Raw genomic sequence first — 27181 nt, forward strand, 5'->3', positions numbered from 1 at the left:
GTCTCCAGCTTGATACCTTTTGAAAATAGTGGGTTAGGGTAACATCATCCGTGTAAGACATGATTTCAACAGGAGCTCAGTGATTTAAGCAGCTCTGACAGCATTTGGTGTGAAGCTGTGCCAGAACTCCTCCCCGTGTTTATTTTGCACATATAAGCTTCATGCTCAAGCACTCATCCATCACATCAGAGGGAAATGAAGTTTTTAATCTTGAGTTACGGATGATCAGACAAGGATAATGTTGAAGACAGCACTACAGACTGCATAGGAGTCAGTGGATCTAATTATCAAAACTCTTCTTAAAGTCTCTAGTTTATTTGCCATTGGACTAGGAGGCAATAGCTCTTCAGCTCTGTAAATAGGAGTTGGGGAAGAACAGGCATTTTTTTTTTCAAATTTGTATAAAAAGTTATACTTGGTAAGGAGTCCAGTTGGGAGAGAAATGATTGGCCCGTGTGCACACAGCAATCTGGTACAGTCCAGAGGCTGGTTTGCGATGTGCAGACAGACTGGCTGTTTTCTCTCCAGATCTTGCAGCACCATCTCAGGCACTAGCTCTGGATCCTCCTCTGAAAATAATCCTGTTTCATCATAGGCCTGCCTCCCCCCAAAAAACACCACAGCTACCACGTGGCTTTCTGTTTTTCTGTGAATTGCCTGTGAAATTCCTCAAGGTTAATATGACAACATGTAAGCTGATAGCCTTCCTAACAAATGGATTGTTGGCCAAGTTTAAGTGTCTTTTTTCAAAACACTCTGTATGTCTTCCCTGGAAGCTCTCTACTTATTTATTTATGTTTCTACTTATTTATTTTAAATCCATAATAATATCTCAGCCATTTTTATTAAAAACATTGTTTGGGGTATGACATAGGTTTGGATGAAGTGAAAGTTTTGCATTTAATGCACAAATTAGCTTGGGCTTTTGAAAGATTGAGCAGAAGCAAAAAATGCCCAGAAAGAAAATAAGCTATAAAGCCTACTAAAGATCACAGGGTGTTCTGAGATTACCCCAAAAATAAAAGTCTTGTATTAATTTTTGCTCCCAAAGAAGCGCTAGGTCTTATTTTCAAAGTATGTCTTATTTTTACATGAAGAATATTGTACACATTTATTGTTAAATGAAAATAAAGGAAATTTATTACCTGTGTACGGTACGGTAGTACGGTAGTTGTCAACACAAACCAGACAAACTGTGAATCCTACAGTATCAAGAATTTATTCATTTATTCAATGACAATCATGTCATCATCTTCTGGAACATCATCATAACAATCCAATTCCTGAATTCCCTGGTGAATTTCTTGTGACTCCATTTCTTTCAGAATCAGTGGACCAAATCTCTCATGTTTAGCCTGGGGGAGGGGCTTATTTTCAGGGGGTGCCTTATATTTCACTTAGAAGGAAACCTGTAAGTAGGTATTATTTTCAGAGGATGTCTTATTTTCGGGAAACAGTTGTAGGCAAATGCTATAGCAAAGCAGAAAACAAAATACAGAGCAGAGGTAGGGTGGATGGCAGCTGGAAGTAAGCATGTTGAAGCACATGGACCCTTACCAGAGTTACCTTAAGGGCAGAGGATAAAACATCAGCTGCTGAGGTGATGGCAAGATCATTCCTTTGCCAGAGCCATCTTGGGTGTTTAAGCTAACTGTTCTCTGAGCAATACTCCATTCTAACAATAACTGTTGTGGAGCTCCTATATGATAATTTTCTGACTTTTCCTTTTTTTATTCTTTTTGCTACTTAAAGTATTTATCTTATTATGTTTTTTTTTAAAATCTTTATTGTTCAGATTATTACAGATGTTCCTCTCCCCGCTTCAGCCCCCCTACATCCGGTTCCTACCCCTCTCCAGGCCTTATCCCACAATTACTCCAATGACCCTGTCCATAAGTGTAAGCTCTTCATCTAATCTCTTCCCACACTCCCTACAACCCCTTCCCCCTGAGAATTGTCAGTCTTTTCCCTTTCCATGCCCCTGATTCTATTACATTCAGCAGTCTGTTCTGTTCATCAGGTTTTTTATATATTTTATTTTTCGGTTCACTTGTTGATAGACATGTATTTGTTATTCATAATTTTTCATCTTTATATTTTTCTTCTTTTTCCAATTTTTTAATATATATATATATATATATATATATATATATATATATATATATATATATATAATTTTTTCCCACCACAGAGAGAAAGAAAGAGGGATAGTTAGAAACATCGATGAGACAGAATCATGGATTAGCTGCCTCTTGCAAACCCCCCACTGGGGACATGCCTGCAACCAAGGTACATGCCCCTGATAGGAATTGAATCTGGAACCCTACAGTCTGCAGGCTGACGCTCTATCCACCGAGCAAAACAGTTTTGGCTTCTTCCCATTTTTTAATAACCAGCATTTCATATAATACTGGGTTGGTGGTGATGAACTCATTTAGCTTTTTCTTGTCTGTGAATCTCTTTATCTGACCTTCAATTCTAAATGATAGCTTTGCCAGGTAGAGTAATCTTGGTTGTACGTTCTTGTTATTCATCACTTTGTATATTTCTTGCCACTCCCTTCTGGCTTGCATAGTTTCTGTTGAGAAATCAGCTGACAGTCCTATGGGTACTGACTGTTTTTCTATTGTTTCTTTTAAGATTCTCTCTTTGTCTTTTGGAATTTTAATTATGATGTGTCTTGGTGTGGTCCTCTTTGGATTTTTCTTGTTTGGTACTCACTACACTTCTTGGACTTGTAAGTTTATTTCTTTAACCAGGTAGCAAAAGTTTTCTGTCATTATTTCTTCAAACTGTTTTTTAATATCTTGATATCTCTCTTTTTCTGGCACCCCCATAATGAGAATATTGGTATGCCTGAAGTTGTCCACAGTTCTCCTTACACTCTCTTCATATTTTTAGATTACTTTTTCTTTTTTCTTTTCCAGTTGGGTGTTTTTTGCTTCTTCGTATTTTAAATCTTTGACTTGATTCTTGGGATTTTCTAATCTGCTGTTGTATCTCTGTATATTATTCTTTATTTCACTCAGTGTATGCTTCATTTCTAATTGGTCCTTTTTTATATCCTTGAGGATCACACTATATTTTTTGGAGGTTTCTGGAAGATTTTTGAATAAACCTAATACTGTGGTTTTGAACTCTATATTAAATATTTTTCTTTCATCTATTTATTTCATTTGTGACTTATTTCTTTGTCTCAACATTTTGGCTGCTTCTATGTGTTTGTTTCTTTGTACTGGGTACCTGCTAAGTCTCCTTGAGTTGATAGAGTGGCCTTGTGTGGTTGGCGTCCTATATGGCCCAGTGGCTCAACCTCCCCAGTCACCTGAGGTGGATGCTTTTCATGCACCCCTTTGTGGGCTGTGTGCACAGTCTTGTTGTAGTTAACCCTTGATTGCTGTTGGTATCACTGGGAGGAATTGACCTTTGGGTCAATTGGCTTTGATGACCAGCTGTTTCTACACTAGAAGATCTGTTGCTCAGGAGACAACCTTAGGGATCAGGACTTGCTTCAGTGGGGCTTTGGTGCTCACTGAGTCTGCCCCCCGAGTGTGTCTCTTATGGATGTAAAGAGTTATAATCCAGTATGGTCTCATGCTGGCCACTGGATACACTGGCTCTTGGATCTCCAAGGAGTTGCAAGGTCAGCCACTGTCTGGGGTTGCCCACCAGGAGCTACAGTGATATCTGAAGATTCCTCTTCTTAGTATGGGTTTTGGAAGTTCCCAGACAAGGCCCATCTGTGAAGCAAGGCTGCTGCTGCTGGGCCATGGGCCTTCTTTGGGAAGCTCTGGGGCTCTCTGACCCAGAGGCAGTTTGACAGATTTTAGGCAGAAAAAGGACAGGCCATTCATATGCAAAAGCTGATGTGCACATCTTGGGTGGTGTTGTAAATTGGGTGGGGCAGGGTCTTAGGGAATCACCAGGGTGGAGAAAACAGTAATGTCTGCCAGTCAGCCTTGCACAAGAGAGGTTCCCAGATCTCCATGTCCCATACGCCCATGCAGGAACAATGATCACTGTGAGCACCTCTGAGAGAAAGCCACTCTCATGTTCCTGTCCCGATGCCAGACAGTCCAGTTTCTCCCCATATGAGTCTGGGTCCCCCAGGTCTCAGCCAGTACTGGAGTTTAAAGCAGTTGGAGCTTGGACTCCCTCCTGATTAAAAGAGCAGCACACCCAAGTGCCAGCACTTTCCACAATTTCACACACACCTCTTACCAGTCTCAATGCACTTTCTTCACTTCTCTAGTTGTGGAACTTTCACTCAAACAGTTTTCCCAGGTTCTGTGTGGTAGTTATCCTACCTTTTAGTTGTAACTGTGATTTGGTTGTGAGAGGAAGCAAGTCATCTTGGTTCTTCTTTTCCTTTTAATAAAACAAAATAAAAATGGATATGTATTACTAGCAGTCTGGGATTTGGCCCATCAGCTTATCACAAGTTAAGCATGTCTTTGCAGTCTGATGTTATTTTTATCTTGAAAATTGCACTTTCCTCATTAAGAGATCTGTACTAATTTTTTGTATAAAAATTAACATTTAGCCTTTTGATTAAAGTGAACAACTAAGGAAGCTATGCCACATTTTCCCCTGGTTGCTTCCTATAATTCCTGGCTGGCTGATGTTATTCTCTGAGGTATGGCCTTCTTTTGAGAAACATAGACTTACAATAAACTTACATTACTTGAGGTTAGCTGAGGGACTGTTTTTGAAGATTTCAATAAATACAGTGGTTTTAGGGAGATATAAATGTGTGTGGTATATGTGTATGAGAAAGAGAGGGAGGCTTAGAAAGCAGGGAATCCATTCCACCTGTGTTTTTGATTATAATATTTAATCCCCCTTCTATAATAAAATAAGTATGTTAATACATCACACAGCCTGGATAGCCATGGAACTTATTCCTCCTCCACATCCTCAGATATCCACACCCTCAGAAATCCACTGGAATATTTCTAGTGGACATACCTGTATTGAATGATCCTTGTTACAATACACATTTTTGGTTTTTAATATTTTTAAATTGATTTCATAGAGGAAGAGTGAGGGAGAGTTACAAACATCAATGATGAGAATCAATGAATAGATGTCTCCTGCATGCCCCCTGCTGTGGATCAAGCCCACAAAACAGGCATGTGTCCTGACCTGAAATGCAACTGTGACCTCCTGGTTCATAGGTTGACCACTCAAGCACTTAGCCACACTAGCCGGGCCAATACATGTTTTTTAAAACCACTTTATTAAGGTATGATTGGTATAAAAAACATTTTACATAATTAATACATATGACTTGATAAGTTTAGAGATAAGTATACATCTGTGAAACCATCATCTCATCCATTCCATAAACATATCTATCACCTAAAAAAGTTTCCTTCTGCCCTCTCATTTATTACTGACTTGTGATAGGTACTGTTAACATAAGATCTGCCCTCTAAGCAAATTCTAAAGTATACAATACAGGATTGTTAACTACAAGCACTTTGCTATTGAGCATATCTCTAAGACTTACTCTTCTGTGTAACCAAAACTTTGACTAATACCTCTCCCCCAAATTCCAGTCAGCACCATTCTATTCTCTGCCCCTTTATTTTTTATTTATTTTTATTTTAAAAATAAATCTTTATTGTTCAGATTATTACAAGTGTTCCTCTCCCCCCCACCTCAATTGCTCCCCTCCATCAAGTTCCCACTGCACCCTCTGCCCTTTGCCCACCTCCCATTGTCCTCATCCATAGGTGCACAGTTTTTATTCAATCTCTTCCCGCACCCCCCTCTTCCTTTTTCCCTGAGACTAGTCAGTCCATTCCCCTTCCATACCTCTGATTCTATTTTATTCACCAGTTAATATTGTTCATCATATATATATATATATATATATATATATATATATATATATATATATTTAAATTCCCCTGGCTTTTAGTTTCACTTGTTGATATTTACGTATTTGTTGTTCATAATTTTTATCTTTATCTTCTTCCTCTTCCTAAAGAACCCCCTTCGGCAATTCATATAATTCTGGATTGGGGATGATGAACTCCTTTAGCTTTTTTTTTATTTGTGAAGCTCTTTATCTGGCCTTCGATTCTGAGTGATAGCTTTGCTGGGTAGAGTATTTTTGGCTATAGGTTCTTGCTATTCATCACCTTGAATATTTCTTGCCATTCCCGTCTGGCCTGCATGGTTTCTGTTGAGAAATCAGCTGACAATCATATGGGTGCTCCTTTATAGGTAACTACCTGCTTTTCTCTTGCTGCTTTTAATATTCTCTCTTCGACTTTTGCTCTATGAATTTTAATTATGATGTGTCTTAGTGTGGTCCTCTTTGGATTCCTCTTGTTTGGGGTTCTGTGTGCTTCCTGGACTTGTAAGTCCATTTCTTTCACCATGTGGGGGAAGTTTTCTGTCACTATTTCTTCCAGTATGTTTTCGGTATCTTGCTCTCTCTCTTCTTCTGGGACTCCCATAATTCTGATGTTGGTTGGCTTGAGATTGTCCCAGAGGTTTCTTACACTATACTCAACATTCTAGATTCTCCTATCTTCTTGCTTCTGCAGAGGAGTGTCCTCTGGCTCTTTGTGTTCCAAATCTTTGTCTTGATTCTTGTGATCTTTCAGACTGTTTTTAGGACTCTGTATAATATTTTTTATTTCAGACAATGTTTTCTTTATTTCTAGTTGATCCCTTCCCTGATTTGATGGAATAGTTTTGTGTGCTAGGTGTTCTCGTAGAGCCCAGTAGCAAAACCTTCCCAGTTACCTGAGGTGGACAGTCTTGGTGTAGCCCTTTGTGGGCTGTGTGTGCAGTCTTGTTGTTAAGCCTTGCTTGTTGTTGGTATCACTGGGATGCATTGATCTGCAAGCCAATTGGCTGTAGATAATGTTGAAATGAATATGGGAGTGCAGATATCTCTTTGAGATTCTTACCTTTATTCCTTTGAACATATACCCAGAAGTAGAACTGCTGGACAATAGGGCATTCTATTCTTAACATTTGGAGGAACCTCCAAGCTGTTTTCCATAATGGCTGCACACATTTACATTCCTCCCAACAGTGTAGATGGATTCCCTTTTCTCTACAACACAGCACACTGTTAATAAAAGTCCTCACATCGAAGTCCAATTGGATGACTTTCTGTGTTTTGATAGAAGTTCCTTGAGTTCATTACCAAAAAGCCAATTTTCCAGCTTGTATCTCTTCCTCTGCTCCCTATGCTGGCCAATGCATCACTATTCATCAGTGCTCTTACCAGAAATTTGCAAGTCATCCCTGATCCTCTCTCACCTTCACCACTCACATTCAATCCATTAAGAAGTCCCAAAAAATCTAACTCAAAACACCAAGCCTGTCTTCTTCCCTTAACTCTATTGTGGCTTCTTCAGTTCCTCTTCATTATTTGTATGTTTAAGCAACATAATTGGAATAGTCTTCTCACGAAACTCCCTGTTGCTGTGCCCAGGAGAGGTGTCCCACAAGGTGGTAGAGATCTAACATCTCACACTCTACTTTAAATCCTTTCAAGGCTCTCTGTTCTCTACAAAATGAAGTTCAAACAGGGTGGACTGTGTCATGCCTGCTCTGACCCTACTCCCTTCTCCAACCTCATCTCTCACCACACAATATATTATACCAAGTGACTAGTTGTTTTCCAGAAAAAGTCTTCAGGCCTCTGTACCTTCACCCATGCAATTTTCTTTGTCTATAACTTTGCTACTCAAAGTGTGGTCTGTGCATGGATCAGCAACATCAACATCATCTGGCAGTTCATTAGAAATGTAGGCTCTCAGGCCTCACCCTAGGCCTAATAAGTCAAAATCCACATTTTAACAAAACCCTCCAATGATTCCTGCACAAATTAGAATTTTAGAGTACAGTAGATCCTCACTTAATGCCATTCATAGGTTATGAGACTTTAAGCAAAAATCATGTATAACAGAACCAATGTTACCATAGGCTAATTGATATAAGAGCCAAGTCTGTATTACATCTCATTGATGTTATCATGAAACCCTGCTAATCAAGGATCTACGATGCTCTTTCACCTACTTTGCCTATCTCACTGGGTCCAGCCTTAGAGACTCAATGCTCGCTTTGTATATATTTTAAAAATGTAATCTGTCCTAATTTACTATGTTGAAATAAATGTCAAAGGAACATATCTATACTTATAACTTTAAAAATCCAATATAATATTCTAACAGTAGTAATAAAAAGGTAAGTAATATGACTAAATTGTGTACTGTATTTTTGTATGAAAATGCTTAGAGACAACTGTCTCAAAGACATCACAAAGTAATGAAATGTTTACCTAGAATCACTGGACATTGACAGATATGAATAAAGATCAGTTCAGGGATATTGTGTTGGTGACACAAATACCAGGAGCAATGACACTGCCAGTGATAACACTTTTCAAGACAGTGAATGACTCTCGGTCATGTTCCAGAGAGTGCAAAACACAGTCTTCCTTTGGTTCATTGGGGATTCATATTCCTGCAAAATGCAGGTTTTATTAACACTGTGCAAAGCATGTTTTGTGCTTATAATTGACAATAGTTGGGTTGGGGCTGACATCATTCTAATACCCAGATTTTCACCTGCATAAATATCTGGAGGAACACCCAAATGTCAGGTTGGATGCAGGAGACTCTTTGGTGTATAGGCTAAGCCATGCATAGCAGGACATCTAGCACCTTGGGCCTCCATCCAGTAAGCTGTCCTGTCAACCTCCAGGAATGCCCCTATCATTTCCAAACTCCAAGAATGGGCAATACGTCTCCTGCTGGTCTGCCTGACCCACTTAAAGCTTCCTTCAAGCCGCAATTTACACAGCTACCCTCTCCATCCCCAGTGCTTCCCTGGATCTTTCTTCCATGATGGCCTCTTATTTCCCCTGAACCTAGTTCTATCCCTGTCCCTTCTACTGCAGGAGGGCAGGTTTGTAGGGAAAGACTATAGCTTAATTACCTTCCTACCTCGTAGAGTATCACACAGTCTGAAACTGAGTACATCTTCAACAATGGTTGTTGCACAAATGACTTCAAATAATAATAATTAAAAATAAAACAAACAACTCTGAGAGCTTTTTGATTAGTGATGTTGTCACCCACAATAACTGAATGTTTTGTAATATATCAACTTTGCATAGGAAGAAAATATGAACATTTGGAAATTTCTTTTTTCTTCATTATAACAGTAAGCATTTCTGCACAGTCCTTATTCTTTCATTTAGTGCATTCAGTGACAATTGTTTCATGCACCAGGCAGCAGGTTCATTTGAAGAATTCACGTACATCAGGACAAAGAGCAAAGTGCCTAACTTGGTATATTTAAGTCTGATGTTAAGTCTCCTTCCTGACACCAAGGTAAGGAGTGATTCATTCTGACCAGGGGATTTGGAAGCGCATCTTCTACATATAATAGAGCAAAGGATCACATATTGAAACTCTCATATAAAGTCAGTATGAAGAAATATGTGATTTATTTATTGATGGCACTTAAAGAAATCTTCCTTAAAAAAAGAACTATCAATGATTCTCATCATCAATGTTTCTCCCTTCATCTCTGAAATCACTTAAAAAAAAAAAAAGTTTTAAAGGCCTGGCTAGTGTAGTTCAGTGGTTGAGTGGCAACCTATGAACCAGGAATGAGATGAGGGTTCAATTCCAGTTCAAAGCTCATGCCTGGGTTTCTGGCTTCATCTGCTGTAAGGGGAAAGCAGGACGCAGCCAGTCTGGGGATTGGGCCACAACCAGCAGTCCAACATCCCCCTGTGATAGGGTGCAGGCCAAGCGGAGGGATCCCACCAATGCACAATCCATGCACTGGTCCTCTAGTATCACATATTATATTTGCCTGGTTCTCCTCTGTCCCAGAGTATCACATGACTCCAAGCATATCTGAGACACAGAACAAGTATTTGTTGAATTAATTAATGCCTCTCTACATCCATGAAAAAGTCTATTTCCATTTGTTCTTAATGTCAAAAATTTATTAAACTTACTAAGCTTTAAAGAAGTAAAAAATGTTCTAGAAAGGAACTATGGACAGTTTTCCTTCCACCCCAGAGTGAATGCACTCTTTGAAGCATTGATGACTCTCGGTCCAGGAACGCTGTGACCTCCCAAACCTGGCACAAAGGTGGCTCCTTTTGTTTTCCTCCTTCTCTTCACTGGCTTCAGAAGTTGGTTTCAGCTGGGTGTAGATGGTGCCTGCTTCACAACTGAATGAGATACTCCCTGCCCTTGGTGCTGGGAGCTCCACTCTGCTGCCTCCATCTGCTGCTTCTGATAAATGCTCACACTTTAAATATATTCCTATCAGCTCACTCCCAAAGTGGTTTGCCAACTCTCCACACAGCAAACAGCCCCACTGGCACAGAGCTCCCTTCTTGGGTGGAAAGAATTTGGGCTGAGAGAAGACATTTCTCCCAGTGAGGAGAGATGAGAGAGGAGAAGGGGGAAATAGCTCAGAGAAGCTGATGCCAAACACCCTGCGGGTCTCAACGGGCCATCAGAATGAACTGAGGGCTCTGGGCTGTCAACACAGAGGGCCTGGCTGCTGGGTCTGCAGTGTGGCCACTCTTAAGAGCAGAGTGGAGGGGAAGTAGAAGTTGCTCTGCTTTTTCTCTGAAAATGAATGGAATGTTGGCTGTTGTTGGCTGGGTCAGCCCACAGCCCTCTGTTATGACTACCCTCCAGGAAACAAAGGTACCTGGGAATATGCCTCCAGCCCTCAAAGCCTCCTCGAGCACATGCACTGTTTAAATGGTTCTTCCAAGTGCCCCTGCTAGTGTCAGCTGGCAGTTGCCTTCCTTCCAGTCTTTCTACCTTCCAGCAACTGATCTCTAACCAGCAGTCACCAATTGCATTAAGGAAAGATGAAGGAATACAGAGAGCAAGCTCTTCCCGAAGATCATGATCACAGCAGAAGCCAGCAGGGTACATGTTTATTTTCTCACAGTCATTGAGACACAGAATGTGAGAGCCAGAAGGGGAGTCAGTGAACATATAATCCAATTCCTTTACCCTAAAGGCATCTTAAATCTGCATGTCTCCAACTGACTCCTGATACCCGTCCTCCTACTTCTTTCCCTTGTCTCTCAGTCTTTTACCACTTCAGTAACAGTCACTCCATTTCTCCAGTTGCTCAGGATAAAAACCCTGGAGTCATCATTGCTTTCTCCCACAGCCCACATCTGATGCAACTTCAAATCCTGCAGACTCTACCTTAAAAATATAGCCAGTATCGAACTGTTCTCACCACATCCACAGTTGGTCCCACCTACTTTATTTTTTTATTATTTATTTATTTATTTATTTATTTATTTATTTATTTTTAAAATATATTTTATTGATTGTTTTTTACAGAGAGGAAGGGAGAGTGATAGAGAGCTAGAAACATCGATGAGAGAGAAAAATCGGCCAGCTGCCTCCTGCACACCCCCTATCACGGATGTGCCTGCAACCAATGTACAAGCCCTTGACCGGAATCAAACCCAGAACCCTTCAGTCCGCAGACCGAAGCTCTATCCACTGAGCCAAACTGGTTTCGGCTGGCTCACCTACTTTAATTCTGCACTAGGTTATAACAGCCCAAGGATCAGCGTGAGCCAAATCTGGCCTGCCACCTGCTTTTATTAATCAAGCTTTATTGGAACACCGCCTTACTCATTAGTTTACCTTATGCTACAACATCACCATCAAGAAGTTACAACTGAGGTCTCATGGCCTTCAAAAAATATTTACCATGTCTAACCAACCTCTTCAATAGACTATTAAGTTGCAAGTTAAATAATATCACTTCTCTCCTCAAAACCCTCTCAGTCTGAGTCTAAGCTAATTCTTATAAGATTCTGTGTGAACTGGACCACCCCATCATCTGACCTGATCCCCTACTGTTCTCCCACCTCTCATGCTCATTGGGCCACACTGTCCACCCACCTCCCAGATCCCTCTATCTCCACCCGCCCTGTCTCCTCCGCAAACAAGCCAGGCATGTCCTAGTACAAGACCTGTGTTCACTGTCCCCACTGCTGAAGAGGATCTCCACATTGACATCTGCCTGGCTTGTTCAGTCTCTATTTACTTTCTACTGAAATGTCACTGAGCTTTTTCTAAGCCACTTATTAAAACTAAAGGCCCGGTTCATGAAATTCATGCACAGGATGAATGGTGTGGGGCAGGTGGTGTCCCTCAGCCTGGCCAGTGACCTCTCGCAATCCAGGAACACTCGGGTAGGGTCCATAGGCCTGGGCAGCTATCAGTGCCTACCAAGTCTTTTATACCTCCAGGTGCCAGCAGTTGGCCCCGCCTTCACCACTTGCACTGCTTGCCCTCTGTGTGGCACTGCCCCCCTTCCCAACTACAATCACCTCCCTCTGTGGGCAACAGACCTGGGGTGCAATCACTTGGCTCGCCTGGACATCCCTCTGCAGGCCATTGCTGGCCAGCCCTGCACACCTGCCACAGCGTAGCTACTTGGAGGCCTGGGCCTCCTTCTGCCGGGCAATAGATCCTGGGTCTCCAAGATGGATCACCCAGCGGAGAGAGGCCTCGCCCACCTGGCCAGAGCTGTGCATTGGATTGCTGATCAGAGGGTGCCCTGGGCCTCCTTCTGTGGGACAATCATTGGCCAATGGCTATGCCCCGACCAATGGCATCACAACTACCTTGGCTGGCCTGGCACCAGTGCATGTCATAGCGGGTCATTTGAAAGGTTGTTCAGATGGTTGTTTTGCTGTTACACTTTTATTATTATAGATGGCACTCTCACCAGGTGGGCATGGCTCAGTGGTTGAGTGTGTACCTATGAAGCAGCAAGTCAGGTTAGATTCCCAGTCAGGGCACATGTCTGGGTTAAGGGCTGGATCTCTAATAATTTTTTCAATAAATAAATAAGTTTTGGGAAGTAGTGATTCTATGCAAATGTGCAATATATCAGTCACTTGGCAACAATTTCTACAAACGCAACTGCTTAGGAAGAATTTCAAGGAGCTCCAGGCACGAGTGGCCTGTGGATTTGGGGAGGCGCTTTATTTTCCATTTCCCCTTTTCCCATCTTATTTCTTCCCATATAACTAGTGTCCTTGTGCTATTCTTTGAGACTGGCTATAGTTTCTGTAGCATTTCAGATCTCACTCTTCCTTTCCCACCCATCATTAGTAAAATGTATCTCCCTGGATTCTATTACCAAAAGACTCTGGCCCATTCACTTCTAAGCTCATAGACTCATTAAAGTCCAAATACTAATGAATAATAATGACTCTACCTCGAGAAAATAATTTGCATTTAAACAACTTTCAGTGCCTGGATCCAAAGAGGCCAGTGATGTGGGAATTCCCAGAGGGAAAAAGGCCTGGGCCAGCTGAGTATCCAGGAGAGGTCTCAGCTGCACAATCAATCTCAGCCCATTGGCAGCTGCCCACTTTGCCTCTACAGGGCAAGACCAGCCATGTATATTTCCTTCAGTGTTGGAGCACACAGATGTGCAGGGTGTCAATTAGAGGCACTGGGAACATCTTAACTTGCATGGAAATGAGCCTGTCACTTATGATACATGTGCACATTACATATATTACTATTGATTCCTCCCCTTCGTGCTTTGATAGCCTTTCATTTGCCTTATAGGTCCACTAGCACAAAGCTACTTCTTGGGAAGGAAAAGGAAACTGGATAGGAATAGGATTCATTCTCCAAAGAGGTGAGAGTGGGAAGCTGGGGGGTGACTACTGGAGCACATAAAGTCACAAGCATGTTCAATTGGCCTCAGGGGCCATATCTCCCATGATCAGTCTCCATTTACTTTCTACTGAAATGTCACTGAGCTTTTTCTAAGCCACTTATTTAAAACTAAAGGCCCGGTTCACGAAATTCATGCACAGGATGAACTGGGTGAAGGTTCTGAGGAAGAAAAGATTGATAAGTGCAACCTTTCCTCCAAAAAAAGAATACCCCCACCCTGAAAAAAAAATCCTTGTTTACAAGATTCTGTGCTGTGCAAGGAACTCAGTAGACTTTCTTCAGCAATCTAGTATGGCTAGACAAAATAAGAGAATCATCTGAACTACTGCAGGAGAGGAATATATCCATCAGCCATCTGACTGATTTCTGTATCAGGAGCTGTTCTTACATCTCCAAAAAAGCACTCATGCTCTTTCCATGGACAAGGATTCCTCCTGCCAGGAAAGAGCAGATTAAAACAAGCCCTTTCCCTGAGTCTACCAGAACCAGCTCCAGGAAGACTAGTTCATATGCTGTCTTAAAGGAATGAATCATTTTCTTTTGGATTATGATAGAGGATAAGGCAATTCTTTCCTACTTCATGTATTGCCAACAGAATGCCTCTGAATTCATCATCTGGTAAAATGTGTATTGATCTCTCATTCCTGCAGGAAATGTTCTGCTTTCTTTACTTTATTTCCTAGACAAAGAGAAACAATTATTTAGAAATATGAAAGATTTATACAGTTTATTAGAATGGCCTCTTGCAAGTGGAAACTCATAGGAGATTAGCAGAGATCACAGATACTAAGCACCTTGATGGACATACAAAAAGGTAGTTTGTAAACAACAGGGCAACCAGGACTTTAAACCACTTCTAAAACCACTACATATCAAAATAAAGAGATCCTCAAGCCACTCAGAAAAACACATTGGTTTCTATCAGGAAAGAGGTAGAATATGTGCTCTTTCATATGAAATGGTATAGAACCCTTGCTCCATGTGAGAGCCTTCCCATGAAGCCACAGGACTCTGTCCTGGGCGCTGCCCCCACTGCACACACCCCCTCCCAGAAGCTGTGATGACTATAACCTATATGAACTGCCTAGTGGTCCAGGAGACAGCTAGGCTTCCCAGGGACCCTCCATGTACTCAAGTGGGCCCTTCCCACCAGTTCAAAGGGACAGGATTGCTGATGATAGTTTTACTAAGATGGATCACCTCTTCTCAGGCCAACTAACTCTACTCGGGTGGATCTCAATGTTCAGTGTGCACCAGAGTCACCTGGGAGTCTCCCCAACTCATAGATCGCCAGGTGCCACTCCAGAGTGTATTGTTTAAGAGGTTTGAGGTAGGGCCAGGAATGTGCATTTCTAAGAAGTTCCCATGTGCTGCAAATACTGCATGTCCAAGTACCACACTTTGAGAACCATCCCAAAGTGTTTCTCTCTATCTTTTGTCTTCCCTCCCATTGTTATGAGTTACAGAATCTGTTTGGGGAATTAAACTGTAGGGGCTTCAGCAGCTGGCATGTGAGGGGCCTCAATCCAGGCTGCCATTTAAGACAGAAAGGCAAGTAAAATTAAAGAGACATGGACTCAAGAACCCTTTTTCATGATTCCAAAGATGCACATCTATCTGGTCTGGAAGTTTGATGCCAGTTATTCACTTCACTGTTTTATTTATTTATTTATTTATTTATTTATTTATTTATTTATTATTTTTGTTTGTTTGTTTGTTTCTACACTTCACTGTTAAAGACCATCTGATGTTAGTTGGAGTGTGCTGGCTCACATCCATAGCAATTAGACCACTATTGGAGATAAGTAGAGCTGCAGATGTGTCCAGAGGCTCATTGCAGCACTAATAAACCACAGGGGGCACAGTGTCTCCAGCACTTCTGCACAGGTGGCCATGGCAGGGCAGGGGGAACACACCAAGAGAGTCCGGGTTCAGGACAGAGAATGAAGGTTTCTCAGCAGACATCCAGGGCTGCTGTAGGCAGGGAACTCTTCAGGAACCGAAGATGAGACTGTCAGGAGGAAAAGCAGCTACTCTGTAACTAATTTCAAAGAACACCCATGTGTTCTGGCAGTTAGTATTTTGTTTTTTTCCTAGAAAACTTGCCCCTCAAAGGACACAAAAGACTGCATTTAACATTGATTTCTTAGTCCCAAACAGGGAAAATGGTGCAGTGAAATATTGCCAATGGAATTGGAACTAAAAGGAACATGGACCCTGCAAACCAGTTTAGGTTAATGCAGTATTCCAGGGTGTTTTCATATGTAAGGCGTGGGGAGCTGCCTGAACTGCTAGGAATATCCCTTAAAGGCTGGACTGTGGTTATTGAATACTGTCAATGATGTCTGTCAGGAACGTAACACGTTAATTTCTATACTTGTCATGTTTCCTTTGTAGGTCAGCTGGGATTCTGCTTTGCCACATCCCCACACTAGGACTCAGACTGAGAGAGCACTCACTGTTTGGAGCATTGCAAATTTCCATGTTGGCTGGGAGAGGGGTAGGTGGGAAATTGCATGCAGGGTCTTGATGCTTTTGCACAGACATAACATGTTTACTGGCTAAAGCAGGTTGAATGGCATCATCCAAAAATTAATATCTACTCCCAGAATCTCAAAATGTGACCTTATTTGGAAATAGGATCTTTACAGATGGATTTAGTTGAGAATCTGGAAATGATATTGTAGTGGATTTAGGGTGGGCCCTACATCTAATGACTTGTGTCCTTGTAAGAAAAAGAGAGGACATAGAAATAGAGAAGGCAGAGTGTGAAGCTGGAGACAGACATTGGAGTGTTGCAGCTCAAGCTGAGGAACTCCAGGTGTTACAGGACAGGGCCTATAGCGGGTCTGCCTCCTCCAGCTGGTAGTGTGTGAGTTCTTGACTTCCTGAAGCAAAGATTCCATATCATAAGTCCAGGTGATTTTTGAACTTATGTTTCTTAAAACTGGGGACATTGAAACAAAGGAAGAACTTAGGATAGAAGAAGCAATAAGAGAGGGCCAACACAGGGCTCTCTTAGCTTTTTATAAATGTTATAGGAAATGTGTTGGCCATGCTGGGCTGCATGAACTCACTGCAAAGTAAAAGTCAGAGTGATAGCAGTGAGCTAATGCAGGGCTGCTGTTAGCTCAGTGGAAAGTCAGAGAAAAAGGGGGCCACAGAGACAGATTCAGGGGGTAAGCCCAGGATGATCTCCTGCTTCCCACTGATCCCCTGGTTGCACATCTTGTGGGGAACCTTTGAATTTAGGAGAAAGTAGAGACACAAAGTGTGGGCATGCTCTAGTGAGAGTGCGTTGTGTTTTTTTTTTGTCTTGTGGCTTCTTATCTTTCTTTAGCTGGTGGGAATCCAGGGGAGGTCTCAGGGCAGGGTCTTAGCATAATATTCATTAGCTTTCCAGGTGTGGCATTCATTATGTTGACTTATCAAAATGTAAATATAGAGGGATCAGAGATATTTTCTGGCTAGTTTTAATTTCCAAGAACATCATCTATAAAGGAATTGGATTGAGGCCCTTCTGCCCAGGACAATGTAAACATTTGCTATTAAGTGCAATTAGTTAGGAAAGATAAAACTTTGTGATTCATTAGCTGGCTGTAAATTGCTCAGATTATTTGGCCTTGTTTAATTATTTTGTCTTAGTTTCCATTATTTCACTTGCCAAGGACTTTCCCTTGCTTCTTAGTGTCCTACCTCACAAGGATTGCCAAGATCTTTCAGCAGCTGGAATATGGCTCTGTTGATGTGTTAATATCAGATTTCTAGCTTCCAGAATTATGAGCAAATAAATTTCTCTTATTTTAAGCCTCCTTGTTTACGGTAATTTCTCAGAGCTCTATGAAACTAACACATTGGGCAAAGCAAGTCATATTATCCCACCCAATTCCAACAGAGTGGGAGGGACAGTCCCACTGTGCCGAATTGTCTCCCTCAGATTCATACTCTCCCCTTCCATGCTCTGACCCCACAAAGCCAAACTTCAAGAACTGCATGAAAAGACTTCTTTCCATCTAACTTCTGGTTGAGATTTGCCCAGAGCAGGAGTTCAGAAGGTGGGAGGTGAGTGGAGTCATGGTATTTCCTTGGCTACGTTCCTCTCTGCCAGGCTGCTAGTGGCTGTTCCTCTAACAAAGCCCAGCTCCTGTCACTCAGCCCTCCTTAGATCCTCCATTCCCAGGGTTCTCCTAGCCACTGCTCTCCTTGCACCTCCAGAACTAGACTAAGGGACAACAGCTGTTAGCTCACAACATTTTTCCTTTCCTTGTCACTTTCCCTTAACCCTGCCCACACCCTCATAAACAGTTCCTTTATTAATCTCCTCTCAGCATCTTCATTTGAGCATGCCATCTGTTTTCTGCTGAGAATCAGTGGATACACATATCATACTATTAGGAGGAGAGCTGGAAACTTGGTGGCCACAGTGGGGACCACGTCACTGAGTTGAGAAGTGGCAATAATGAATCAACGGAGGGAACTTCATAGAGAGGGACGGACCACCACACAATGCTTTGTCTCCGCCATTCCTTCACTCAGGCAGAGGAAGGAGCCTGAGCTCAGAAGCAAGTCACACTTCAGCTCCACCATTTATTACCTGAGATATGAACTTCTTGAGAACTCAGTACCTTCAGATGCACATTGGGTAAAACAATAAGGTGGATATAACAATGCTTTTCTTATGGGTCATTTAAGGATCCAGGGAGACAAATATAAAAAGAACTTCAGAGGAGTAGGCAGACTAATGCCTCCAAAAATTTCCAAACTCTAATCCCTGGGGATTCTCCAATGTGTTACTTTATATAGCAAAAGAGACGTGGATGTGATTAAGGTTACAGACCTAAACTTAGGGAGATTATCCTGGATTCCCAGAAGCACCCAATCTAATCACTTGAGTATTTAAGGTAGATGGGGAGGAAGAAGAGTCAGTCATCGAAATGTGGCAGAAGACGACGAGGCAGGACAAGTGGAGATGGCTTTTTAAAAAAAATATATATTTTATTGATTTTTTACAGAGAGGAAGGGAGAGAGATAGAGAGCTAGAAATGTTGATGAGAGAGAAACATCGACCAGCTGGCTCTTGCACACCCCTTATCGGGAATGTGCCCGCAACCAATGTACATGCCCTTGACTGGAATCGAACCGGGGACCTTTCAGTCCGCAGACCAACACTCTATCCACTGAGCTAAACCGGTTTTGGCGGAGAAGGCTTTAATGCATCATTGGCACTACTCATAGTTACCCAAAGCCAACCTGTCCATGTTGACCCCCCTCCCAGATTGCAGTCAGAAGGCAAATGGGAACCTCAGTCCCACAGACTCTGAATTCTGACAAACACTTCAATAAACTCGAAGGTGGATTCTACTCTAGAGCCTTCTGAAGGAACACAGCACAGGAAACACATTTATTTTGGCCTTAATGTTAGATGTTACTGAATTTAAACTGCCCCTCCCCCTGTAATTCTAGCTCAACCACTGCACTTCTTATAAGGCCACATTACAATTTAGAGGCTCTTAATTTGAGTCAGAATTAGACACTTTGGAGACATTCCACTTTACTCCAGACCTGTTTGATCTCTATTGAGGAGAGATCTATTGAGGATGAGCCATACCAAAAAAAATCCCCTCTGTTTTTTTTTTTTTTTTACCTTAACCCTAACCCAATTCAGCTTAAAGCTCCAGTTTTTCATTCCATGGTCAACATCTGCGGTAAAACATTTCTAGCAGGTATCTCTTACTCATGAGCTTTGCTTCATTTACTTTAGTGACTGCTGCGACTTCTTACCCCATTCTTAAATAGCCATTTCAAGCAGACAATTATTTTCCTACTCTACTAAAAACAAAAAAAAACAAAAAAACAAAAAAGTAGTGATGTGTGCTGTAGATTCTTTCAGCTTCCCCCCTACCATTTCTAAACTTACCTGTTTCAACTTAGATAACCTTCATCAGTTTCTCCCTTCTCACCCAGTTTCAGAAGTATACCTATTCACCTGTTTCAGGGGGAAAAAATCACCTGTCTACAGCTACTACCTAGCAGATCTACCTAAACAATTTAATTCTTCAGTTTTATATCTCAGATCTTTCCTTGTCCATTGGTTCTTTCACCATAGCTTGCAGACATGCTTAAGTTTTACCCCCCATTAAAAACAATATAATTAATTAATAAATAAGTTAATTAATTAAATAAGTTAATTAACTAAAAAATAAACAAACCAAAAAACCTTGCCCTGTTCCTGTAGAGAGTGCCTGGAAAGGCACATTCAAATTGAGCATTTATTTAATTATTGTCAGCTGAATCCAGGGGCCTTGGCAGAGCAATGTGCTGGAGATGTACCATGCCAGAGGCAGATTAGATTTCAGCCTGACCCTTAGCTCAGGTGCCAGGAGTGTGGGTTTCATTAGCTAAGTTCAGCCAGGCCCATGGAATAGATGTAATTATCTGGGCTTAGCCAGGACTAACTATTACAAAGAATGAAAAATTACAACTTGATCTTTAACCATGACTTTAGCTTGATTTTTAGCCATGATTTCTTATAATTCCCTTTGTTTTAAACTTTAGTAAAACTTCCTGGATTCATGCTGTATATAATAAATATGCACCACTGGCTCTGGGTCAACTGTCTTTCCGTCAGAGGACAGCTGTCACACCTGGTCCCAGTTTTCCCTACTGTTTCTGCCTCTGTCTCTTTCATTTTCTCAATCTGCCATAGCTCTTACTCAAGACTCCTATCCTGTCTCTAGTGAAGCTGGACAGGGTAAAGAGAGAAATACTTAATATGTTCCTGTCTCCATAGTTCTTCCAATATCATCTTCTCTCTCTGTTCTCTTTGACTGTCAAATTTAATGAAAGAATAATTGCCTCTCCTTTCTCTCTAATTTTCATCGCAATGCAATAAGACTTTTCATCCCATTAGTCTATTGACATTTTCCAGTGATGTAATTTTTAATCTAGGGCTTATTGCATCCATGTTGTTCATGTCAGAAAACATTATTGATGTTTATAGTGGAGGACTTTGCTGAGTCACCTATTTCTCACAATACTTCTCACTTTCTTAGTTTGTTCATTTTTAACTATTTTCTCTATAATCATTGGTATTCTCCAACATTTAATTATTTGATACCTGCTCTGTTTCTTTGAAAGGACTCTGGGAAATCTTGTTTATCATCACTATTTTAATTATCAGATATATTCTTGGTCTCTGAAGCTTTCACATACTTAGCAAATGCTCAATAAATGGCAGCTAGAATTTACTAACTTTGGTTCTTCCTGCCAAACTTAAGGAACTCTTCCATCTTGCCTACAACTGACTTAGTTGAAATGTTGCATTGAAATATATAGCTTCATGATTACACAATCAAGTCATAGAAATAAGAAGTGAAGGGTTCTCTTGAAATATGGAAGAAGAATGAATCATCTCTGATATTAATATTTTGGATATTCATTTCTTGTGATTCATACTTTAGCTTTTTTTACATTCATAAGTAATGTAAAGATGCCTACTTTCTGGATCCTGGGTTAATCCATAGGCTACCAAATGTCGACATTGTCCTTGCTTTTCTACATTTTCTACTAATGGGGAGACCAGTTAAATCAAGTATTAATTACAATAGTTAGTAATAAGGGTAGTGACAGCACTTGAGAGGGCGTCATGAGAGCAATAAAAAGAGGATGAATATAGTTGCATAGTGGCATAGAAGGAGAATATGATTAAACAACTGAACTCTGCTTTAGAAAGATGAGTGAAAGTTAATTACCTCTAGCTGCCATTTATTGAAAATTTGCTAATTATATGAAAGGCGTTGAGATAAGAACTTTGTGTTCCTTAACTCATTAAATTTTAACAAAATCTCCAGAAGGAATATGCTATCACTTCCCATCACATAAATGAGGAAGCTGAGGTCAGAGGTTAAATAATTTGCCTAAGTTTATATCTCTACAAGGGGCTAAGGCTTGAGCCAATGTCTGACTCAAAAATACATGTTCTGACCTATACACCCAGAGAAGCATCAGGCCTCTAGGCTGGGGGAACATGTGCAAATGCATGGACATGAGAATACATGGGCATATTCATGGGATTGCAATAAAGTCATTATAATTGGACCTTAGTTTGGAAATGAGGAAGGACAGGAGGTGTAGCTGGACAGAGCCTTGAAAGACATGGGTTTATATTCCATGTTAATATACTTACTATTTAATCTGAAAAGATGGAGAAGGGTTGATAAAGTATAGAAACCTGAAGAGTGCCCATTTGCATTTAGAACATTTGTTTCTGAAACCCTGGAAAATACACTGGGGCTGGAATGGGGAAATGTTGTGGCTGAAGTCAGAGACCTAATTCAATGGCTGTGGTTCTAGGGAGAAAGGAGGAATGTCTAATTTATACAACTGGCATTGCATTTAGGAACTATTAATTAGGCTGAGTCCACCAAAATTCTCCATGGCTAAAAAAGGGAAGAATCCAGCATATTTCTTAAGCCCAGTATGATTGACTGGAAGAGACAGTACTTTGGGAAGGTGAGGATTTGTGGGAAGGGTAGGAAGAGAAAGTATTGATTTTTGGATATCTCATTTTTGATGTATTAGTACTAGGTCCAAGTAGAAATGCTCACACACAGGTGGCTTTTCCAGGTCTTGAGGAGAAAGGTGGAATCTGGTTAAATAAAAGTGTGTAGGTAGTTAAATCCATGAATAAGGGTAAATACAGGGAAAGGGGAGGCAGTGCTGAATATGAAGCCATTGGGAACACTAATATTTATTGTGAATCACAGAATAGATTTCAATAAGGAAAGGAAGTTGGGGTGGATAAACAAAGCAGTAGAGGAAATTCAGAATCCAGAGATCTAGAGGCCAAGGGACAGGCACAAGGATGGAGCTGCCCACTGGCTCAAGAACGGTAGGGAAGTTGAGATAGAAAGTGAACCATACAGATTAAAATTTTCACAAAAGATAGTTGGTGGCTTTGGCAAGAGTTATTGTAGTGAAGCTAATGTGGAGAGATGGGTGCTAGGGGGCAGAGATTTAGGAATGAAACCAACTAAAGACATACTTCTAGGTTATTTTTTTATGTTGGTAGAATCAAGAGAGACTAATATGAGGGATTTGATAAAGTTGGTGAATATTTGACATGTTTTTAAATGTTTAAAAACAAACAAAAGCAAAACCTATATACAATAAATGGAATAGGGGCATGTGGGAAGTTGATGATCAACTAGGAAAGTCCTTGAGGAGATTGATGGGTTAGGAGAGAAAAATAAAAAACTACTCTCAAAAAAAGGGATTCGTTTCTGAAGAGGATAAATGGAAGTGAAAGGGGATAAAAGTGTGGATTGCAGGTCAATTTTAAGGTGAGGATTATTAGAAATTTCTGGCTTCTCATCTGGCAACACTAAAGGACTCAATCTGAATTAAGAAATAAGAAGAGAGGGCTTCTTTGGAGAGTATGGAATAAGCTCCTGCAGAAGAAGAGAGATTTAAGAGCTGTTACAGAGGAGAGAAATTTTACATGGAACATGTGTAAAAAGATTCAAGACGACCAAGTTGGGCCTGTACTATGACACTTTTCAGTTGTTCCCAGGTAGAAACACTGTAAGACTGATTACTGTCCTATACTGCCCTTCCAGAGGACATTGCTCATACAGGAAGGGGAGGGCAGTTGAAAGGGACCAGGTCTGCAAGGGAGGGCAGTTGAGAGGGATCAGGCCTGCAAGGGAGGGCAGTTGGAGGCAATCAACCCTGCAAGGGAGGGCAGTTAGGGGTGGCCAGGCTGGCAGAGGAGGAAAGATGGGGGCAAACAGGCTGACAGGGGAGCAGTTAGACATCAATCAGGCTGGCATGGGAGTGGTTAGGGGGTAATCAGGCTGGCAGGCAGAAGCAGTTAGAGGCGATCAGGAACTCAGGCAGGTGAGCAGTTGGGAGTCCGCAGTCCTGGATTGTGAGAGGGATGTCTGACTGCCCATTTATATGGTCCCAGATTGAAGAGGGTGCAGGCTGGGCTGAGGGACATCCCCCACCCCGTGCATGAATTTCATGCACTGGGCCTCTAGTAGAATAATAATGTATTATGTTCCAGAGTTTTATTCCCAATTTGTGTAAAAGGAAGAAATTGTAAGGATGAACTATTAAAGGTGATATTTATATTGGTGCTTTGATTTTTTTTTCAGGGAAAATCTAAGTAACTTCTTAAATAGAAGAGTTAATAAATGACTTAAAATGTGGAAGAGAACTACAATTTCTCTACCATCTTGCACATTTATGTGAAAGATGGGTGATTGCAATTACCTTCCCAATCCCTATTTTGTAAGACAACTAGTAGTTTATCCTATTGAGAAGTTTTTATAGGATATACCTACTTATTAGCAATATCTGTTCTTGATTCAACTGTTAGATTTATTTTGAGTGGTTTATGGTTTTTAGGAATACCTGTAACATTCAATTGGAAATTATTGTTCTATAGTTTCAGTGAAATGTGAGAGTGAGAAAATGCCCTTCAATTATGTATAACTTTTTATAGTATTTGCATACCAAATGTCCATTGCTGTCTATATTTTTCAATGAGATATAGGCAGAGTTTATTTTTTTGTCCTTAGAATTCCAAGACTTTCCATCTTAGAGGTAAGATGTGATGTGATTAATCCAATTTACTTTTTATATTTAAGTACAGTATAGCTCAACACATTGCTTGGAAATGCAACAGAAAAATAGTGATAAACTTCATATGGGTTTAGCAAGTTCTTTTCGACGCAGTACAAAGAAATTGAAACTGAATATAATATTTGGCTTAACTTTCTGTTCAAAATTTTTCTATGGTAAGAACAACATTTTCTATGTACATCAGAAAGCAGCAATGATGACTTCAAAGCTTCTGAAGCCAAATATACAACTGTATGTTCCAACACAGGTTGCTGAATTCATTCCCAATACTCTTGGTAATGTATAATTTGTATTTCTGAGAATGAATAAGGAATCATTACAATGGTGTCCACCATATGTGTATCTAATATTAAGTAACTTGTTTCACTTTTTCACCTGGACTGCCTGCTCTCTAAAGCTCCACTGCTTACTTAAAGGGACAGTTGAAACCTTGCTCATTTATCTTAAGGATTTGTAGCATCCCTAAGACCTTACCTTCTAGAATTCAATAGTGAAATGAAACTATTTTCTTTTTCTTTTCCAGGTCCAGCTCAGCTATTATTTAATACAATTGAATCTGTAGAATACACCAGTGCCAACAAAACTATTATTATCCCATGCTTAGTCACTAATGTGGAGGCAAAGAGCCTTAGAGAAATGTTTGTAAAGTGGAAATTTGGAGATAAATTCATTTTCTACTATGATGGAGATAAAAATAAATCCATTCCCATCAGTGGATTTTCAAGTGCACACATCATACCAGACAAACTACTAGCAGGCAATGCCTCTTTGATAATGGACCAGAGACAAGCTGTCCCAGGAATATACACTTGCAAAGTAACAGAATTAACTAGAGAAGGCGAAACCACCATAGAACTAAAATTTGGTAAGAATTTCATAATCTTCCTTTTTTATTTGTCCTGCAGTAAACTGATCCTGTTAGAAATGGGGCACAATGGGAATAGGAACTGCTTTGAATCAAAAAGTAGTTTATGACTAGCAAATGATTATGTAATGTTTAGCATCTTTAAGATCATGAGTTTAACTTGCTCTTCTACCTTTCATAGTAAAACTCCTTTGCTGTGCTATTTGGGTATTATTAGGTTCCCAAACTTTTGTTCTGAGAACTGTTCTGCTTGTATAGAGTTCCAGGTTTCATTTAATCTGCATTTCTGTTTGCTGCTATCAAAAGTACTACCTTTCATGTGATTAATTTTCCATGACCTTTCCAATGATGTAGCTTGCTTAGTACCTGCACTTTAGTCAAGGTCTGACAAATCTCAGCCATGCTCCAGCTGAAAAGAATAGATCAGAAGGAGAATCACGAAATCAAAAATCACATCATAATGATATTTCCTTGAGGTTTCCTGCTATGGTGGTGGTGTTTTTTTTTGTGTTTTTTTTTCCATTCTCTTGGACAAGATGTGGAAGAGCTAGGGACCCAATAGAATTAATTTTAAGGCAGCCTTGCTTATAGCACCATGACTATGCCTTTTCTTCACAGACTTGGGTGGTCTGTTGCACAAAGCACTTAAGCTACCTGAAGTAAACAATCTGTTTTCTTTTCTAGTCCTCGTCATGCCAGCTGATTACTTTAACCACATACAGGTGCATACTGGCTTTCTTTTGTGAAAGTTCTATTTAAAACCACTATACATATTACTGCTCTTAAAGGCTTGTCTAAGCCTTGAAAACCTCTGCCTTAGATGGGATCAGACCACTCAGTTGAATCAACCATTTGCCTTCTATTTTTCTAGCATTTTCTATTATGAAATTTCTATTACCAGGTTAGGAATGGGGTGTTAATTCTGATGGAATATTTTGACATTGCTTAGGATTAGGAACCAGGACATCTGATTCTGCAACTTAACTGTCTGCCTCTATTGAACTTGAGAAGTTACTTCACTGGGTCCAAGTTACTATGTCATCTCTACATGGGGATGGAAAGAGATTCCTGCTTTTATGTATTCTCCAGTCTAACAAATATCATGAGATCCCTGTGTGCCAGTCCTTTGTAAAACAAGGTGCTTTTCAATTGTTAGTTGTCTTCTTAGGACATTTATTTTGTGAAGTGAGATACTGAGGTTTTGTATCTGGGGTCTCATGAACGGGGTGTCTGTGTTGTGTACCATGGGCAGGAAATGGCTAAGAGCAGAGTTTGGAAGGCTTTTCTGATCACAAATATCTCCTATATTGGAAATTTCATTAACTCACAAGGGGGGAGGGTTATTTTGGAATAGAGTGTAGGTCATTGAGAGATAACTGTAAACTCAAGACTTAAAAACCAGAAGATGGGATTAAGATGGTTGGGAAAGGAATACCAATCTCTGGGATAAAGACAAAGTTTATAATTTTTGGTGTGATTGTTTCATATTTGTTTTCATTTTTAAAATTATTTTTTTCTTTTTTATTGTTTAAAGTATTGCAAATAGTAATACATATGTCTCAGGATTTTCCCCCCTAATTGACCTTCCTCCAGGATTCCCTACCCCCTAGCATATACCCTCACCCCCCTCTCACTGTCTTGCTTCCATTGGTTGTGCTTATATGCATGCATAGAAGTCCTTAAGTTGATCTCTTACCTCCCCCACCCCCCAACCATCCCCTGCCTTCCTGCTGTAGTTTGACAATCTGTTCCATGTTTCTCTGACTCTATATATATTTTTGTTCATCGGTTTATAATGTTTTTTACAATTCATAAATGAGTGAGATCATGTGGTATTTTTCTTTCAATGACTGGCTTATTTCACTTAGCATAATACTCTCCAGTTCCATCCATGCTGTTGCAAATGATAAGAATTCCTTCTTTT

The 27181-nt window shown here is 40.5% G+C and overlaps 1 long non-coding RNA gene across 4 annotated transcripts in view; it reads left to right on the forward strand.

Annotated features, from left to right (window-relative positions):
* The window catches only part of LOC311617600, a 1721005-nt gene that overhangs the window by 28891 nt on the left and 1664933 nt on the right, over nt 1–27181 (forward strand). The window contains exon 1 of one of the 4 annotated variants that reach the window (XR_014794129.1): nt 19577–19614. The exons of 1 other annotated variant lie outside the window; for it this stretch is intronic. This is a non-coding gene — a long non-coding RNA (uncharacterized lncRNA). Of the gene's footprint in view, nt 1–19576; nt 19615–27181 lie in introns of those variants that run through there. 2 more of the 4 variants (XR_014794130.1, XR_014794131.1) reach the window with 2 other exon arrangements.

Source organism: Pipistrellus hanaki (genome assembly GCF_964339955.1).
Source record: "Pipistrellus hanaki genome assembly, chromosome: 2".
Taxonomy (NCBI): Eukaryota; Metazoa; Chordata; class Mammalia; order Chiroptera; family Vespertilionidae; genus Pipistrellus; species Pipistrellus hanaki.